General features: G+C 40.5%; 1 protein-coding gene and 1 long non-coding RNA gene across 6 annotated transcripts in view; one reads left to right on the forward strand and one right to left on the reverse strand.

The window, feature by feature from the left end:
• CLYBL (citramalyl-CoA lyase) overlaps window positions 1–19,969 on the forward strand; it is a 187,056-nt gene that overhangs the window by 74,670 nt on the left and 92,417 nt on the right. The window lies entirely within an intron of this gene.
• Window positions 11,131–19,357, reverse strand: LOC310843011. Of its 2 annotated transcripts, XR_014563451.1 has the most exons (4): window positions 19,144–19,357; window positions 17,800–17,882; window positions 13,314–13,448; window positions 11,131–11,277 (listed from the first exon to the last, which is right to left on the reverse strand). It is a non-coding gene; the product is annotated as an uncharacterized lncRNA (long non-coding RNA). The 2 variants fall into 2 exon arrangements; XR_014563452.1 differs by lacking the exons at window positions 11,131–11,277; window positions 13,314–13,448 and adding an exon at window positions 16,623–17,121.

The following is a 19,969-nucleotide window of genomic DNA, read 5'->3' on the forward strand; positions in this document are numbered from 1 at the left end:
TATGTTTTTCCATCACACATGTATACTATACATCCGTATAGTAAAAGCTATGGTTTTCCCAGTAGTGATGAGAGTGAGAGCTGGATCATAAAGAAGGCTGATCGCCAAAGAATTGATGCCTTTGAATTATGTTGCTGGAGGAGACTTTTGAGAGTCCCGTGGACTGCAAGAAGATCAAAGCTCTCCATTCTTAAGGAAATTAGCCCCGAGTACTCACTGGAAGGACAGATCCTGAAGCTGAGGGTCCAATACTTTGGCCACCTCATGAGAAGAGAAGACTCCCCGGAAAAGACCCTGATGTTGGGAAAGATGGAGGGCACAAGGAGAAGGGGACGACAGAGGATGAGATGGTTGGATAGTGTTCTCGAATCTACCAGCATGAGTTTGACCAAACTGCAGGAGGCAGTGGAAGACAGAAGTGCCTGGCGTGCTCTGTTCCATGGGGTCACGAAGAGTCGGACACGACTAAACGACTAAACAACAACATCACACATGAATGCAGCAAAAATGAATCGTGTGCCTTTTTCACACACCTTGTTTTCATTATTACTGTTAATATTATTAGGCCAGGTACAAAAGTCTTAGGATCTAATTTTAGACAGTGGGATTATGGTCTCTGTATATATAGACATTGAACACATATTTTCCTGCATGGAAGTGAAATCTGTGTAAGCGGGGGGCGGGAAACACCCCATAATGTGAGCATATTAACTGAGATCATGTTTTGCAATTGGTTGTTTCTGCCTTGACATGCGGGGAGCATAGTAACTGCTGGCCTTTCCGCAACTGTAATTTCAGCACTGGTTTTGACTCGGTTTTAGTTAATTAATTGAAAGATGCCTATCCGTGCAGCAGGGAAAGATCTTAGGCAGCATTCAGCTAAACAATTCTGCTAGTGTTAGCACTTTGGCCTGCACAAGGTAACTTCCCCTCACTCTCCTCTCCCCATGTGCCCCCTAAAATCTGCTCCAGAGGGCTGGAGGGAAACTCACAAGAGCTTTAGGAGAGGTGTGCAGGAAGAAGAGAGGGAGGAGAAGTTCCATTTCGCAGCCCAAGGTGCTTGCGCTAGTGGAGCTGTTCAGTTGGATTCTGCCCTTGTTCTTGGCCTGCATGCAGGGATGGTAAGAGAAGATTCAGAATGCCGTATTTTTCGCTCTATAAGACGCGCCAGACCACAAGACGCACCTAGCTTTTGGAGGATGAAAACAAGAAAAAAAATATTCTGAATCTCAGAAGCCAGAACAGCAAGAGGGATTGCTGCGCAGTGAAAGCAGCAATCCCTCTTGCTGTTCTGGCTTCTGGGATAGCTGCGCAGCCTGCATTCATTCCATAAGATGTACACACATTTCCCCTTCCTTTTTAGGAGGGGAAAAATGAGTCTTATAGAGCAAAAAACAAGGTATTTTTTTTCTTGTTTTCCTCCTCCAAAAACTAGGTGCGTCTCGTGGTCTGGTGCATCTTATAGAGCGAAAAATACGGTACATGTTTGAAAGAAGACACTGAGCAAGGATTAAATTTGGTGGTTACATGCAATAAACGGTCATAGGAAGAGCAAGGAATACTGTCGTTCAAATCCCAGGGAAAGGAACTGGGCAAACAGTGGGTTGTATCTATGATGGCTCTGTGTCTTAGCAGAAAGTAGTTCTGAAAAAGTCTGGGCAGCCAGTTTTTGCTGATTTCCCAGCTACTTGCTTTAACCCCATGTCTCTGCCCTCCCGAACCTGCCCCTGAAGCTCGAGGAACCGTCAAAACAGGATAATAGCACAGAGGGCTATAGGGCCAGATCAGTGAAAGGTGGGTGCCTTAAAACACTTCCTGCTAAGGCAAAACCACCTTTGCATACCCTCCCAAGATTTCTCCAATGAAAACGGTGTTGTCCTGTTCTATAACCATAATCATAATAATTTCATTATTTCTACCCTGCCCATCTGACCGGATTGCCCTAGCCACTCTGGGTGGCTTCTAACATATATATAAAAACACAATAAAACTATACAGAACTTACCTTCTTGGTCCGGAGGTTGCATAACTCCATCCTCTCCAACATTTCTCCAGTGAAAATAGGGATGTCCTAAGGAAATGCAGGACGTTCCAAGATCAAATCAGAAACCAGGACGTCATCTGTAAATCCGGGACTGTCCCTGGAAGATAGGGATACTTGGAGGGCCTGCTTTTGGATACAAACCAGTGTCAAATTGGGCAGGATAAGAGATTGACAAATCAACCTGACTAATCGGTTCAGGGCATTTTATGTGTGTTCTGCCAAGGGAAACCAAGCATTGATGACTGAAATAGTCACATGATACAGAGGTGGATTTAGTGGTTTGGTTGCACTGGACACGGAGCTTTAGGAGGTGCTGCAACTATTACAGTAGCACCTTGGCTTACGTTACCCTTGGATAATATAAAATTTGGGTTGCGAAAGCAGCAAACCCGGAAGTGTTTTGCCACGTGTGCATGCGCAGAAGTGGTCCCACTGGTTGCGTAAACCTCGGAATCCGACTGGAGCTCTGGAACGGTTCCCGTCCGCAACCGGAAGTACCATTGTATTTAAAATGAAGCGAGACAGGCAGGGGGGAACCTGAATTTTGGTACCACTGAAATTAGAGACCCCAAGGTGAATGACGTTGTATTTTCCTAGCTGATTGGGTTGATATGTTTTTTGCGTTTTTAGTGGTTAAATAAGTGGTGCCGGCCAATGAATACGGATGATTTTGCATCGTTGTTGTGTTTTACATATTTATTTTACCCTTTTAAAAACAGAACAAGAATTATTTAGTATTTATATAGGGTTATCCATGTCTATGGCACTTCACCAAGTAAGATAAGCAAAATGAAATTTAAGAAGGACAGGCCCCTGCCCTAAAACATTGACTATAACACAAGGAGAAGATGATAGAAAGGGAGCAGTATAACAGTAATGGGACAACAGACATGTGCAGATGTAATCTGTGCATATTTTAGGGTTCCTATAAGCTGATTCTACAAGGAAATTCCAACAATCCATTGTGGGATGTAAAAAACTTTCCTTAAAAAATAATTAAAAACTAAGTTTCAGCCATCAGGTCTTCATCATCAACTTGCGTGGGAAGGTGGAAGAGAAAGCTGTTAATATCACATACATGACAGGACTGTTCTGCCACCTTTGAGTCGCGTCACTAAATCACAGTTCAAGGGCTGAATGTCTAGTTATGAAAAGTCAGAGGTTAAATGATTCGGGAATAAAATGTCATTTCATGGAAGCGAAATTAATCCTCTGAGGCTTGCAGTGCTCCCAGGATTTCTTTTCACTTAGAGGTTTAGAGTTAAGTAATTTTATTAACTGAGGAAAGGGGAAATAAATATTGATAGCTCACGTTTTTCTCCTAATTGCAAAATTTATTGCGTGCTGCATTTTAGGAATTTTTAAATCGGCAGGGCCAGAAAGGCAATGAAAGTAAGATTAAATAGCACTTTGGGTGTGTTTTTGCTTCTGTAGGTGTTATTTAAAACACTGTATTTTTGACTGAAAAGATTAATTGTTGCTTATAGCTAAACATGATATTTTTTTCAAAAAAATTGTATTACGGTGTGTCAGCACAAAAACTCTGTGTCCCAAGTGTGTCACCAATTTTTTTCTTATTTTTTTCTTTTTGCTGTTGACACGTTTTATAGCACTCCAGCAGAATGTGTTGACATATATTCAAATCAGTGATTAACTGTTTAGAAACGTGCCACTCAGAAAATAACCCTGATGGTCTCTGAAACTGGCATTTTAGAAGCCTCTGTGTTTCTGCGCTGATGAAGGCATGCTGCAGAAGAGCAATATGTGACTTTAATTAACACGGCGCCTTTGTACGGTGATAAAATATTCAAATTCACCCAGTTTTTAAATGGCTCTTACCTTGCTCAGCTATGGAGATGATTGGATACTGTGTAAAAGATATTGATATGTATCGTTTATGATTGAGTGCTTTCATGTTGTGTATGTTAATACCTACAACTCTTATAGGGTCGGTCAGTAGGTTGACGAAGGTTGAGTGATAACGGGTTGTTTAAGACTACCTAATAAATTCACGGTGAAATTTATTTCAAGGGCTTCCAGGTTCACATCTCAGACTCCTAGGGCCAAGTGCTGTGATGTTTCTCCCCTGCCAGTACAAAGGGCAGCATTGAGAAGTGGATTTTTTTATTAGGGTAATGTCAAAGTGCAAGTAGATCAATAGGTACCACTCCGGCGGGAAGGTAAACAGCGTTTCCGTGCACTGCTCTGGTTCGCCAGAAGTGGCTTAGTCATGCTGGCCACATGACCCGGAAGCTGTACGCCGGCTCCCTCTGCCAATAAAGTGAGATGAGTGCCGCAACCCCGGAGTCGGTCACGACTGGACCTAGTGGTCAGGGGTCCCTTTACCTTTAATGGCAGAGGAGAAAGGGTTAAACAGCCCCATCTCAGTCCTGATTTGGGCTTCAGCAGCTGCTGTTTGCATTTCCCAAAAGAATCACACAAAGAAACACATTTAGCATTACAGTGTAGTTTGCTCTGCTACACTCACAATGCAATCCAATGCATGTTTTCTGGAAAGAGTTCTGTGGGCTTTTCTCCAAAATTGTTGTGTATAATATGATTGCAATTTATTGTATTTATTTTTGAGGAAAGGAGGTGCTTAAATGCCATATTTTTCCGTGTATAAGACACCCCCATGTATAAGACGGCCCCTATTTTTTTGAGCCCAAAATTAGGAAATAAATATTTTAAACACCAAACTGAACAACTTTGATATTTTATTAAATATTCAAAACACTGTTATATTTAGTACCATATATTTAAACATCAAACAGAACAACATTAGTATCGTAATTACAGTAGATAATTTTATTATTATTTTTGGGCTAGTCAGCATTATTATAACGTGCAGTATAAGAACTGGAGCGGTGGCGGCACTGATGCGGAGCCGGGCAGCTGAGCTGGAATGAGAGCGTGTCCCCGACGGCTGGGAACTGGTCGGCGCCTCAGTGGAAGAATCATAGCTAAAGAACCCTTTAAGAGGGAATTCGTATGCTGCAGAAATTAAATTGCATTTTTCTGCTCCACTCTCAAACATCCAGGGGAGCGAACTGCACTCTGCCCCTTGGGCCCAAACGGTCTGCCCGCTGCCTCTCCCCCTCCAGCTGTAGGGTGGTTAATGTCAGAACTTGCGTATGACCGTGCTGTAATAGCTCTCCTCGTCGTCATATCTTCAGAATCCATTGACCTCTGCTCCGACGGTGATTTATGACCTAAGCCTTTGATGAGGCTTCAGGCACGCTCCCATTACGCAGAGTATCCAAACAGCAGCAGCAGGAGAGAAAAATATGTGCTACATCGCTACGTTTATTTCTAACTACGCAGGACAGAAAAGAATATGCATCTGCTCTCTGTGAGAGGCAGTGAACAACTAGCACAAAGAAACAGGAAACCAGTAACATCAACATCCGACTCCCGCGTCCCGTGAGACTTCCAACAGTCTGGAATATAAACAGAGTCTTGTGACTCCAAAAACTGCACAGTGGCATAACAGAAATCTAACAGTTGAGTGGGAGGAGGCAGGCATACTCCGTCCCTATGGGTGGCTCACCCCGCCCCAGGCGCCAGAGTGGATTCCTCCGCCGCTGCGAGGATCTGCGACTGTCAAAGCTGCCTGAGTGAGTGCACTTGGGGAATGGGGGGGGGGTCTGGGTAGCCAGGAGGCGGCTGAGGGAACCGGGTGGAAGGGACAATGTCCAGAGTGGGGGCTGCTGGGGGGGGGGTACCAGACCAAGGGTTGTCATGAGGCCAACAGTGAGCGGAGGCTGGGGGGGGAGAAAGAATATGGATGGTGGCATGTATTTATTTATATATTTAATTGCAACATTCCGTGTACAGTGGACCCTCGGGCTATGTCCCCTTCGGGTTGTGAACGCGGCAAATCCGGAAGTGGGTTTGCTGCTCGCATGTGCGCAGAAGCGGTCCTCCGGTTACGAAATCTTCGGGATACAGCTGGGCCTCCGGAACAGATCCCGTTTGTAACCGAAGATACCACTGTATAAGACGACCCCCAATCTTAAACTTAAAAAACTTGGTGGAAAGTATTGTCTTATACACGGAAAAATACGATAATAGAATGAGGGGAGACTATATGGCAACCTAGCCTAAATTCTGCTATCATTCCCCCTGTATCTGATGTTCCTACTGTGAATGATAGTCCTGTTGTTGTCAAAATGCTATGCACAAGAATATCAGGGGGCTTGGGGAACTTTTGAGGTTTCCAGAAGTAAAGGAAATATTTCAGAGGAAAATTTCCAAAAGAAACCCCAGCATGTTTAGTCGGCTTGAATTTTTTTTTTGGGGGGGGGTGCAGAAAACTGAGGAGAATGGGAATGAACAAAAGCAACTGGAATCCAAAACAGGGAGTTCTCCATACTGAAACGTGTGGTTTCCAATTGTAATATATGACAGAAATTTGAATAAATAGTTTTCAACTACCAGTCGAGAAGCATCCATCAGCTTCTGTAATGGAGTCTGCTGGTTTCCTCTTCATTTAAAGGTGACATAATGTAACTAACTTTATCTGAATTGGGGTCTTTATGTGCAAATCTGTCTTAATGGAGGAAATGCATCTTAGTGGAGCGAATTAGTGATAAAGCAACTGCCCCAATTCCTAGCATAGGAATAAGGGGACACTGACATCATTATATTCTTTTTTCCACACACCATGCACCTATCAAGTTCACTTACTTAGTCTCGAAGTGCTCAGACATTTTCCAAAATAAGATTACCAAAGCGGAAAAAAATATTCATGAAAGCAAAATTCCATGCTGTTCAGTTTGAGTATTTATTTATTTTAATGGTTTTAAGATCATCTAATCAGAAGCCCCCATCTTAGCTTCCATCTTTATCCATTATGTCAACAGAGCTTCCCAGTTTTGATTCCTGGTGGATATGAACCATCTGATTATAGCAAGTACGAGGAATCTGTGACCCTGCAAAATTTGGACTACAGCACCCATCATCTCTGACCACTGGCATACTAACCAGGGCTGATGGGTGTTGGGAGTCCCAACATCTGGAGGACCACAAGTTCCTCATGTCTGGTTTCAAAGGTTACCATGAAAATTTATGAGTGTTATCTATCGTGAAAATATATACATTGAATCTAAAGCTTTTTTAAAATAGAATTATAAATCTCAAATGTTTTTGCATTTTGCACTTTAATGTTGTGAACCACCCTGTGATCTTTGGAGGAAGGGTTCTATACAAATTTAATAAATGAAATAAATAACTCAAACCTATCAAAATATAATTTGATAGCTATGGTGACTGATTTTGCAGAAATGTTTACGGAACTCAGGTTTTATTGACTTTGCTTGTATTTGGAAGATGTCGTCCGCCAGGTTTTCCTTGCTTGCAGATTTCACAACATCTTTCACAATGGTGTTGGCTGATAATCAGAAATGGTCCATATTTAATAGCAGAAAAGGATCTCAACATGCCCATCTGGAAGCTGTATCTGGACTGCACAGTTGTGCTACATAATTGCTGGAGCAAAGCAGGTCACTTTGAAACATCTGCATAGGTAACACTTGGGAATAAGATAGCACTTGCCTATGGCTTGGCAGATTCCAAATACTCCAAAGCAACTGAGACTGACCCATCTTGTTATGTCTTAAACTCTGCTTATCTTGGGAAAAGCGAGGAAATTGGCAGGACCTCATTTTAAATAGCCCAGGGTGGGTTTTTCTTGGAGGGGGGAGTTATATATCATGCTGCAGAACAAGATAACAGATGCAAACTTAGATATAGAGGATTTCAATCCTAAGCATGTTTACTGGATGTTTCATTGGTCAAAACCACCAGCGCAACTTGCTTCCAAGTTAATGAAAGAAGAATTTGAGGTATGAGATGTAGTTTTTGATAGCATTCAAACTAAAAATAAGAAATAACTAGTAATCACTTAATTATAAGAAATTGTTGTGATAGCTTCTAACCTTTTTAAAAAATTGAAACGAGTGAAACTGCTGAAAGGTTTACTTAATATTTTTTTAAAATATATATATAACCAAAGGCAAGCAGTTTTTCTCCCTTCTGGTTTTGGGAATGTATATCAGATCTATGATCAGATTACATGTTATGATCCAAAGACATGGATATTGTAACCACAAAACCCCCACAAAAAGTGAAACCAATCTTTCGCATGACCACATTACATGCCGCTCTAAACAACAATTATGTCAAGGGCCCATGCAATGCTATAAATACACTTTATTATTCCTTATATGTGACTGTCATTAAAGCTTTCTACTTATCTGGAAGAAAGAAATCAAATGTGGTTCTGCCATGTTTTTGCAAGCTAATTGATTCCTTATGTGTGTATATTGGAGGAAGTTTTCGCTCTCAAGCCAGTGGTGTTCAGTTTAGGAAAAAGGAGAAGATAAAGCATATAACAAAAGTCTGGGTATAATATTTCCATGCTAGGAAGGTTAGATTTATCACCAGTTGAGGCAAACCCTACGATCTAGGGGTTGTTTTTTTTAAGTCCATCGTAAAAATTAAAACAAGGCAGTTCTTCAACTGGAAAGTGGGAGACATTGGCTGTGAGTCACACAAGTAGGGTGACTGGGTACAAAGGAAGGCAGAGCTCTTATGATAGTCATAAAATTATTGACTTGGTGCAGGAAATCCAAATCCACTTGGTGAAGGAAATCTAGAACTAGGCATCCCCAACCGATGACTGTTCAACCTCTGCTTGATTTCTTCCATCCCATTGTGCAGAAGAAGGGGTGGCAACGAGTACAGCAGCTTTCCTCAGCCTTTCGGAATAAGCAGCACATCTGAGAAGCCCCATTAGACCCCTGGGGATCCATGAGCAGAACACCCCAAAATTATTTGGTACATTTTTTGTGTGGGTTGAACTGAAAAGCAGCTGTGGACGCTCTGCTTTTCACTGAAGCAATGGTGCTGTGGGAGGGTTGTGGTTATCCCGTTTTCCCAATCAAAACTGCACCCCCCACCCTGAAGCTACTAATACACTAATGCAGGGAGATACCATACAGGTGTACTGTGAACGGAGGGGGAAAGGGTTAATTCACCTGTCCTCCAGTCAAAACCAGAGTGTCCCATGATTGCATTAAAATTAAAAGAAAAATTGGGAGAGCCAATCACATATGCCCAGGTTTGACCATGAAATAGTCTGTTTTGTGAACCGCCCTGAGACCCCCGGATATAGGGCGGTATATTAATAATAATAATAATAATAATTTTACATAGCTGTAAAGAAACAATGCCTTCTTTTGCACCTGGTCATCCTATTAACAAGTATCTTCAATATGCTTCCCTATTTCTGCTTAATAGACATTCACCAAAGGAGTGCCCTGTCTAACCTCAGACCCTCCAAGTGTCCTTATTTTCCAGGGACAATCCCGGATTGATAGAAGCCGTCCTGGTTTCTGATCTGATCCCGGAATGTCCTGTTTTTCCTTAGGATGTCCCTGTTCTCATTGGAGAAATGTTGGAGTGTATGGAGTTATGTGACCCCTGAGCCAATGAGATAAGTAACTATACAACCTTTAGAAGATACCTGAAGGCAGCCCTGCATAGGGAAGGCAGCCCTGCATAGGGAAGAATAAAACCATAATGTTTTATTATGGTTTTATATATACTGGAAGCTGTCCAGAGTGGCTGGGGCAATGCAGTCAGATGGGTGGGGTATAAATAAATAAAAATGATGATGATAATGATGATGTTGATGATGATGGAACAGGACATCCCTGTTTTCACTGGAGAAATGTTGGAAGTTATGTAACATACAATGTTTGAGGCCTCCTGTCAAATTGAACTTACTTTTCAGCTACCTGAGTCTCATATGATTTACAATAAGTAGCTTCATACATCACACATTGCCAACAAACTGGCTCAGCACCCATGACCCACCATTAGGGAATCATTGCTCTGACACCACACTAGAAAGTCTGACTAAATTGCCAGTTGAATTCCTTCACTGTTGAGTGACTGGATAAATCCATGCTTCCTTTGTTCCTTTAACTAGGAACTAATTCCTAGTTCTTTGGAATTCAAATGCAAATTGCAGTAGACTCTCACGTGGTCCATTGGGATGAAGGAAGGAGAAAAAGACCCCTGCCCCAATGCAAAATGGAAATAGGGATGTTATGTGGTTGGTTGGGAATCGGTGGTGCTGTGGTCTAAACCACTGAGCCTCTTGGGCTTGCTGATTGGAAGGTTGGCGGTTCAAATCCCCGGACCGTGATGGAGTGAGCTTCCATTGCTCTGTCCCAGCTCCTGCCAACCTAGCAATTCGAAGGCACGCCAGTGCAAGTAGATAAATAGATACGGCTCTGGCGGGAAGGTAAATGGTGTTTTCCTTGCACTCTGGCTTCCGTCACAGTGTCCTCTTGTGCCAGAAGCGGTTTAGTCATGCTGGGCACATGACCCAGAAAGCTGTCTGCGGACAAACGTCAGCTCCCTTGGCCTGAAAAGCGAGGTGAGCACCACAACCTCATAGTTGCCTTTGACTGGACTTAACCGTCCTTTACTTTTATGAGGTTGGGTAGACTTGCTACCTTCTCTACCAATTTTTACCAATGTCTGTGGATTCTTTGCTTCTTGAGGTGAGCCGTGACATTAGACTAGATCATGAAATCCTTCTGGACTGAGAAGCATCCTCCTGGGGGCCTCAGTCTGAGAATCAGGAGCATCATTTAGTCATGTCAGGTTGAGTTAGCCACCTCCCTTTCCTTGTATTTCGTTTTGGCCAAAATGTCCAATTTCCCTAGACATTTTAGCAATTTCCGCTTGGACACTGCTTCCGACTGCAGTATTCCGGATATGTCCAGGAAATTCCGGACATATGGCAACCCAGTTGTATTTTAGACACCAGGAAAACATGTACCAGTGAGACAGGGATAGCCAATGTACTACCCTGCAGTTTTTGCTAGACAACTCCCTTCATCCCTGACCTTGAGCCATGCTTGATGGGGCTGATAGGAGTTGGGAGTCTGACAACATCTGAAGGACGCCATATTGGCCATCTCTGTTCTGGTATACTGTTCCCAATCTGAATAAATACATCAGTCTGCAAGTCAGAGGGGAAATATTTCACTTTTGGTATGAGAAATTACAAGTTAATGAACCAGAGAGCTCAGGCAAAGGTTGTGGGTCAGACCCACCTGCTGCTGAAGAATTTTACCTTCAGGAGTGTCCCTGGTCAAAGTAATTTGTTCTTGTCTGGCAGTAAATGTCTGGATTTTAACCAGGGATATAATCGTCTGTGAAAAAAGGTAAAGGGTAGAAAGAAGCCTTGTGAAAGTTGCCTTGACCCAAGAAAGCAAAACCCTGCAGGAGTTATGAATGTCTTTTTGATCCAAGTTCAGCTGCCAAAAAGACTGTGCTTAATTCCTGCTTCTATCTGTGACAATGGCTAAGAGAGAGAATATTCTTTAAAATTGTTCAGGTGATCATGCTGAACTCTCAGTCAGCAGCGAAAAATAATAGAGAATAGTTTAAACAGGCCTTTTCTTGAATACATTGAAACTTTTAGAAATTAACACATATTTTTTGAAAACATGATGATTTAATTTTAAGCAGTTGCTTTTTGGATTCCTTCACTTCCCTGCTTTATACTATACAGAAGTCATACTTTATACCACATGTATGGTTTTATTTTATAACGTATTATTCCATTTTTCTGGAAAGTGTGAAGAGAATAAGAGAGGGAGAGCAAAAGTAGGGTTATGTGGAGGGGGGAAATATGTTTAGCACAAAAACAATTTCATCCACATCATCTATGTTTAGATTTGAAGCTCTAAGGATTGTATCCCTTTTCAAAACGCTTCTCTAAATCCCTCTGGTTTTCCTCTCATCCTAGTTTCCTACTTCATTTACTTTCCAAAATAGTGGATGACCTGATTTGCAACTTTATCTTTTTACCTTTGATTCAACTTATACTTTTTTCTTGACACATATGCCTTCTCACTTTGTCAAGCTAAGTGAATTGAATCCAGTGTTACTTGGCAAACCCACTGAAATGAATGGACATGAGTAACTTAGGTCCTTTAATTTCAAAGTGTCTACTCTCAGGTAGAGGAGAGTCAGTGGAAATCTTGGAGCACCTTGAATGGTTGGAAGTTACTAGAAAGCTTTGGATCCAAGCCTATATATAAATGTGTTCCTGCTGCTCTTGTTAAGATTAGTATTGCTGGTTTTCTGACACACAGATCTGCATATCATTAGTGAAATATACCATGTAAAAAAAATGGGGCTCAGCCGAAAAGGGTCAGAAATTGGTTATATCATTGGATAGCATTGAATCTTGTGGTGGATTGTTCAATGGCACTTCAAATGCAGACACTGCATGTCTGTAATTCTATAGTTCTGCAGGCATTCCTTTGTCATTTGTGCCATGCAGGTTCTTCGTATCATGGCAACTAGCAAATAGCATATCTGCATTGCCACTAGATGGTTGCCCTGGTTTTCCTGTGTATAGATTTAAACTGAATGTTTATGCCAGAAATTCCTGTTTGTTTGGGTTTTTTTTGGTATTTTTGGGATATACATTGCCCTGTAGCCGTTATATATTTAATAATCATACAAACTGATGTGAAACCTTTTGCTAAATTATTCATTTGCTAAAACCTTTAGGTAAGCTAAATACAGAAAATTACCTTATTAAACTACTACATTTTCACTGTATTTTATTTACAGTGACATTTGAAAACGTTGTGCAACTGTTTATCCTATCTTGTATATTATTTTATTTATAAAAGTATTTCTATTCCACCATATCATACCAGGGCAGTGTACAACATTAAAACGTAAAACGCTATTAAAACAAGAGAGGTAATAATTAAAATGACTGGCTCTTTAAACAAACAAACAAACAAAAAATCTACAAAGGCCTGTCAGCATAAAAAAGGAGTGATTGTTGTTGTCCATTATTATTGTTGATATTGTTATTGCTTTTAAACTTGCACTTACAGTGCTTTTTGTTAATTTTAACTGCTGTCGCAAGCTGACCTGACAATATTTCATACTGAGAATTAAAAGCATTTACTGCAACGGACATCTTGTTGCAGATTAGAATGGTTAAAAGATGTATGCATTTGTAGGATTGGTCTAATACATATGGTTTTTAAATATTTGATAAGCTTAATGAAGTGTGTTAATCATGTTCCATCCAGGAATACTGTATGCATGGTTCTATGTTTCACAGAATTATAACTGCTAAAAGCAAGTTAATAAAACAATTCTCTTGCGTTGAATACCCCCACATTTGAGCTTCTGAAATGTGCTTAGTGCCAGTCACTTTTTCTGTCCTTTCAAATATTGTTAGGGAAGGTGAAGTTCGTTCTTTAGCTGAACGGCTTGAAGAACCACAGGAAATGTCACCTCCTTGATCATCTTCCTTAACAGGTTGTGCTTTTGGACTGTTTCACCCCTACTGCAACCGAAACGCAAGATGTTACAGAGTTCTTATGCCAGTATGTTACAATCAAGGTGAATTGCCAAAAATTACCGCATCCTTTGACACAAATGTTGAGCTCAAATATTTTATTAACAAAATTTACATACTTCTTGGATATAAAAGCAAAACAAAACACGCCTCCAAGAAATTTTTTAATAAGGTGCTATGCATTTTATAAACGAATGGCTCCTAGCTGTCAGAGTCAGCCTCCTTGGTCTCCATGTTGTCTCTTCAACTTAGCAGAGAGGATGATGGGAAGAAAACTATAATTTTTGGGTTCTGCCTGTCATTGTCTCTGACTCCCTTTACTGTTGGCCTCCCTGCTTCTACCTTAGCAGTTCCAATGGGCACCAGCCGCCACTGATCATATCCTGCTCACATATTTCTTCCTGAATATGATTGGTTGACAGCACAGTCTTTAAAAAGTCAACTTAGAATTGAGTTCCTATTGAATTCAGTGGGATTTTCTCAATAACACATACACATGTTCTGTTTTTATCTTGGGGCACAGCTGGTAATTCTTAAGAGCTGAGCTAAAAAAACACCAGCAGAATTTCTTGCTTATACAGTAGTTACAATTTTTGCTTATTGTTACAATTTCTTATTTCCGTCAAAAACTTAATTTTCTCTTAATTTTTTCCAAACGATCCTATGATATTTCCGAAACTTTACTTCTTCTGCAGTTTTACTTCTTGCTTGTTTTTATGATCTATTACATTTTTAAATTCTATATTTGTACTTCACTTTTTATGCTGGCTTATTGTTTTGGCTGTACTGTATTATTTACTTTTACGTTTTGTCATTGGCTGGGGTTGTTTTTTATTGGAGAGTGTAAGGTGATTTGTGGAGGAAGTTGCTCAAAAAGTGGGGTATACATTTATGAAATGCATTAAATAGTAAGTAATATAAACATATGCTCCTTGCTAGCTGCTTAACAGTTTTATTTGTTTTATTTATTTATTTAGTTTGCTAAGGAGCCCGGGACACCACGCTTGTTTCCTTAGGCCAAATCTTATTTTCACAACAGATTAGGCGTCTAGAGAGTGACTTGGGAGCGGCCAATGTCACCCAGCATCCTTAGTGGTTGAGTGGGGATTTAAACAAGGAGATCCTCGGTCAAAGGTCCAATCACAGTTGCAAAATCAGGGAACTCTGTTGGGCTCCAGAGGGGCCACGCACACATATATATTGCTGTTGACTTGCTTTTGGCTCAGTGCGTCACAAAAGTTGGGCAGGCCTGTCCCCTACAGCAGCGGCTGCAACAACCTGTAGAGCAGAGTGCTTGGGTGCATGCAAAATGTACGGTTCTCAGCCGACATAATAGCAGGGAATTCAGGGTGAACAAATGAAGGAAGTCTAGGGTATCTTTGAAGGGATAAAGAAGTGGGAGGATAATGGAGTCATTTAACTGCCTCACATAGCTTGAAGTATGAAGGTGGATTGATGAGTCGTTCCCATAACATTTTGCTGGTGGTTTAACACACAGCATCATTACCAAGAGAAAAGACTAAAGAACTGCAGAGGACAGGACCCTGGGCTAAATCTCCCCCCCCCCCTCCTTCTTCTGTTTTTAAGAAAAAGTGTGTCTTTGATGAGATATAGCTGCAGGCCATTGTTTTACATTTTATGTCAGCTCTCTTTTGTCAGAGATTCATTATTGATGCTGTACTCTCCATTTTAATTCACACTTCTCCGCTAATCAATTACAGCGTTTATCCATTAATCAGGTATCCTGACAGGGTCAATAACTGCTCTTCAGTTTAGTTGGCCGCCGCATGTTCTCAAGCAAGTAGCAACAGTCAGTAGATTAGTTTAGAGCATCATTGTTTTCGCAGGCTGGTGGACATCTGGACGGGTAAACAAAGTCTAATGAGTTTTTGGGGTGATTATCCTATTCTTGGGCTCTCTGCTGAAAACCTTAACTATTTGGCAGAGAAGCAACTTGTGTTCTTGGAACTCGCCTGTTTTGTTCCTTTCCTGTCCTTCTATCCAGTCTCTCTCTGTGTGTGTGTGTTTATATGCACCTTCTAGAATGTGCCTGTTCAAGTATATAATTTATAACAGATTCAGACATGGCAAATTATCAGAGGAATCAAAGCTTTTCATTTTAGCAAGTGGTGTAGATAACAGAGGGGGCAACATTTAATTGGACAGTTACAGTTTTGGTAGTTAAGTTGCTGTCCATAATGACGGTAACAGGTTTCAATTATCCTTTTTATGACAGATGTACCAACATTTAATTGTTTCTCGTCAAGTGTGGAGAGAAAAGGCACTTCTGTAGATTTTTCAATTCTTCTACATGTCACTTAGCTGTCTACACTATTGTTTGAGCTCCTTTCTCTCATCCTTTTTGCGGCAATGAGTTGTGTCATTCCCTCATGATCAGCACTTTTGTTGTCTTTGTTTTTTGCTGCACCTCAGAAGTCCATCTTTTCTTTCATCTCCTTCCCATTCATGCATGAGGGAACAGTTGTGCTCTGTTGTGGGGATGTTCCGCTGGATTTCAAACAGTAGGGTTTCCTTTTATTCCCTTCTAAGTAGTACAATGGAGCTGAATGTCTGTTGCAGAATGCACACACTAATATGCCAGGTTATTTGGTTTTTAAGAAGTCAATAAAAGTGGTGGGCTTAGTTGCAGTGCTTGGCTCAGCTTTTCTCCCCCCCTTTTTTTTTTTGCTGTTTGCCTTTCCATCTTTGGTTATAAATCTGTTTGTTTGTTTCTGGTTATAAAATACAATCCTCCAAATTAAATCCAAGCATGGAATCAACAAACACTTAGGGAGAGGGGAAGGGGGGGGGTGGAACACATTACTGGCAATGGAATATTTTCACACTAGCTGATTTGGCAGCCTCTGCGTCATTCCTGATAAGGAAGTGAAAACCGCAGCCAGCTCTAATTAATGGGGACTATTAACAGGAAGGGAAATGGAGAGAAAGATGGACTCATGAGTTGGTTTTGGCAAAAGCCCTAGCCTCTTTCCAAGGCTCTCCATTTAGGGAAAGAAATGTAACTTTGAGGGATTTGTTTTTACACTGTAGATTATTTCTCCAGAAGTGTGTGTGTGTGTTCCAAACATTCCATTCAAAATCCGCTGCTAGAGGAAAACAAAACAAAACAAAAACAAAGCACATACACAAGAGATGTAAGAATCCTAGAGAGGTAGTGTCGAGACACTTTGTTCTAATATTCAGGAGCAACCTTCAAAATCCTTCCTAATGAGGTCATAAAAGGAAAAAAATGGAACAAGTGGTACTTGTGTACCTCTCTGGGATGTTTCAGCGAGGTCACTTGCCACTTGGTTATCCCATTTGAAAAGGGATTGGGATAGTTCAATCAAGCATTGCATTAAGAGAGAGACTTTGATTAATTCCTTCTCTTCTCCATTGTGTTGCAGATAATTTTGGTAAATTTGGGAGACTTTCTTCTTAGTCGGTGTTAGGGGCTTAAAGTTCCTGATGTGTCATGCTGAGAGTTAGCATTTATTAGTCCTTTTGGGCTCATGTGTTGTTGTTGTTTTTTTAAAAAAGCGTAGCTGCGGACAGCCCTTGGATTATCCCTTGACAAGCCAGGCCATTCTTTCAACGTTACTGTTATCTCAGGTCATATGGAGAGATGAAGTTCTTCTTCAGTTTTCCGTTGGAACAAATACTCCGTTAAAAAGGGGAAGGCCAAGAATAAACTGTAAGTAGGAGAATGATTCACTTGGAACATTGCACTTGGCCTTTTAAGTTACATGTTTATAGGAGTGTTATTCTCTGGTTTGTGAGGCGATGCAACAAAAGCAATGAGAGGGAAAGTTAACCATGTAGACCTGACTTCTCTTGTAGCAGGAGAAGCGGAATATGGAGTTTAGTTGCTACCAAGCCTGGTATTCAAGTTTGGAGTTTTATTAGTATGACCTCCATTATATTTAAATATGTGACTTACGTTGCAGTTTTAAGCAACTTTGCTTTCACTGTATCGATGGCAGAAATGTATTTGCAAAATTGTACACAGGAGGCCAGAAGTTTATTTAAAACCCATATTTTAAACTTGTTTCACTCTGCACCTATTTGAACCAGAAACCTACTGTTTAGGCATTTAAATTGTGGGTGATTTACCTTACTTTCTCCCCCCAAACTGCCACCATCCCATAACTCCTCTCTATTCTTGTTTTTGAAAATCTGTGTGCTTGTTACTCTGGAGACCTGAGGCCTATTGGTTACACACATATTTAGGTGCTCTTTAAAAAGTGGATTTTTGACCTGATGGACCGTAACGGCTCCCAGGGTGCCACTGTGGTCATTGTATAAATCTGCCTTAGTTGTTTTTTTTTTGTTTACTCACTTGATATACCGTAACGGCTCTTAAATCTGTAATGGTCTGTTGCGTTAATCCAGAAGCTGTGCATGCGTCTGCAACCTTTGTACCTAAAGAAGAAGAAGAAGAAAAAAGAAAAGCTCAAAGGAATTTTTGTTGTTGTTGGGGGGGAAAAGAGGATACATGCTCAGAATTCCTCCTCCCCACCCCCAACTGAATTAAGCAGTCGCTTTCCCCCTTTCACAGTAATTCAAAGCACTGTGGATAACTGGCTTTCCAAAATATCATGTTAAAAAAAACAAAAAAACCCAACCAATTTTTAACATATTAATTGTTCAGATCGTTAATGGAAAGTGCCAAGTAACTTGTCAAGAGAGGTGCATCTACTAGAGGTTTTTAATCAGGATTTGGGTTGGGCAAGGATGGCTAGTTTATGTGAAAAACTGAGCCTAGTGGCAAATCAGGAAGGTGTTGTTGTTGTTGTTGTTGTTGCTGTTGTTAATATTAATATTAATATTCAAAATAAAAATAAGCAAACTGGTACTATAAAATGGAACCAGGTTTATGCAGAGACCAAATGTGTATGTACTTCTTAAAGAAAAAAAATGTATTTTTTATAAATAAAAAACCTGATGTGTGCTGGATAGGGCAGTTCAACCTAGAGTGAAAGGATGTTGTGATTTTAAACTTTTGAAAATGGTCTCATTGGAACAGCAAGAAGGGGAAAGTCAAGATTCCATGCAATTGTTATTGTTATTGTTATTGTTATTGTTATTAAAAGCAACAGAAGTTCATATTAGTCCATAAGAAAGGGCACTCTATTTTGTGACATTTTTGTTGGTCCAGTAAAGGTGTTGCCCAACTGTGGATTTTGACCTTCCTGCAAGTCAAGGATTGGATATTGTCGTGGTAATGGTTGGTGTGATGTGTACATGGATTATTATTTTTAAAAAGAACAACTGTAGGGAAGCTATATGTTTCTTCAACTCTTAAGAGGTTACACTTGTAATCCAGTAATTCTTACATTTGCTGTACTGTGGACCATTATTCCATTAGTTTGGTCATTGTTGACCATATTTCCTATAGACCTGGGATGTCCAACTGGTTGATCGCGATCTACAGGTCAATTGCAGGGTGTCTCTGGTCAATCCAATGGGTAGATCACTGACAGTTTTTTTTAATAGTGGGAGTAGATCGCAGTCTCTTGGAAGTTGGACATGCCTGCTATAGACCATATTTTCTATAGCCCTGAGCAAGAGACATAGAATGAATTAAATTTTGATTTTGTGTTAATCACACTAATTTCACCTGGGTGATTTAGTGAATTTAGGTTTCTGTAATTTAGGTTTCCCCTCACTGTCACATTTGTACCTGGTTCTTCATTTTTCAGGGATTCTTTTAGGGTGACTTCTTGGGCTCGTCCTATTTTGCACAGGAATTTATATGAGGTTCTCCTATTTTTACCTTGTAAGGTGTAAGATTGCAAAATGGTGACTTACTGAAGGCCACCAAGTTAGCTTCATGGCTAAAGGGGATTTGAACTCTAGTGTCACCAGTTTGGGTCCAAGAGTCTTGACTATTCAAGACCCTGGCCCTAGTCCTAACATCGCTGCAGTTGACTGTGATATGATCTCACAGATTGGATTCTTTCCTTTGTGACTCACAGTTTAGGCAGGAGCTGTTTGAAATCATGACATTTGCATCTGCATTTCAAAGCGATTTTTGATTGACTTCAGTGGGACTTACAGGTAAGAGGAAGTAGGATCACATCCTCCAATCTCTGCTCTGTGATACTTTGCTGCGACTTCTATTTTCCCATCATTTCCAGTGCCCCTCAAACACAAAAATGTCTGCTTTATGTAGTTGTCTTACTATTTCTACTCAAAAATCCATGGTTTGGCTTCCTTGAGCAGTCTTTTTTTAAAAAATAGTTTTGTTTCTGCTCAGCCATCTGTTCCACTTTTTAATTGTGCTGTTTGTCTACCCAACGCAAAGTATTATTGAAAGGATTATCTGTAGTGAAACAGCATAAAATTTTAGTGTGAGTTTAAGTTGGGGAGATAACAGAAGTGAGAGTGCAGCTACCAATAAATATATGCTTGTATATTTGATGGATGGGGCAATTTCTCTTTCAGGATTCTACATCTGCTAGTTGTTTAAATTTATACTGATAATCCAGAGGATATTTTATCTAATT

The sequence above is a fragment of the Podarcis gaigeae genome (assembly GCF_964106915.1).
Source record: "Podarcis gaigeae genome assembly, chromosome: 4".
NCBI classification, from domain to species: Eukaryota; Metazoa; Chordata; class Lepidosauria; order Squamata; family Lacertidae; genus Podarcis; species Podarcis gaigeae.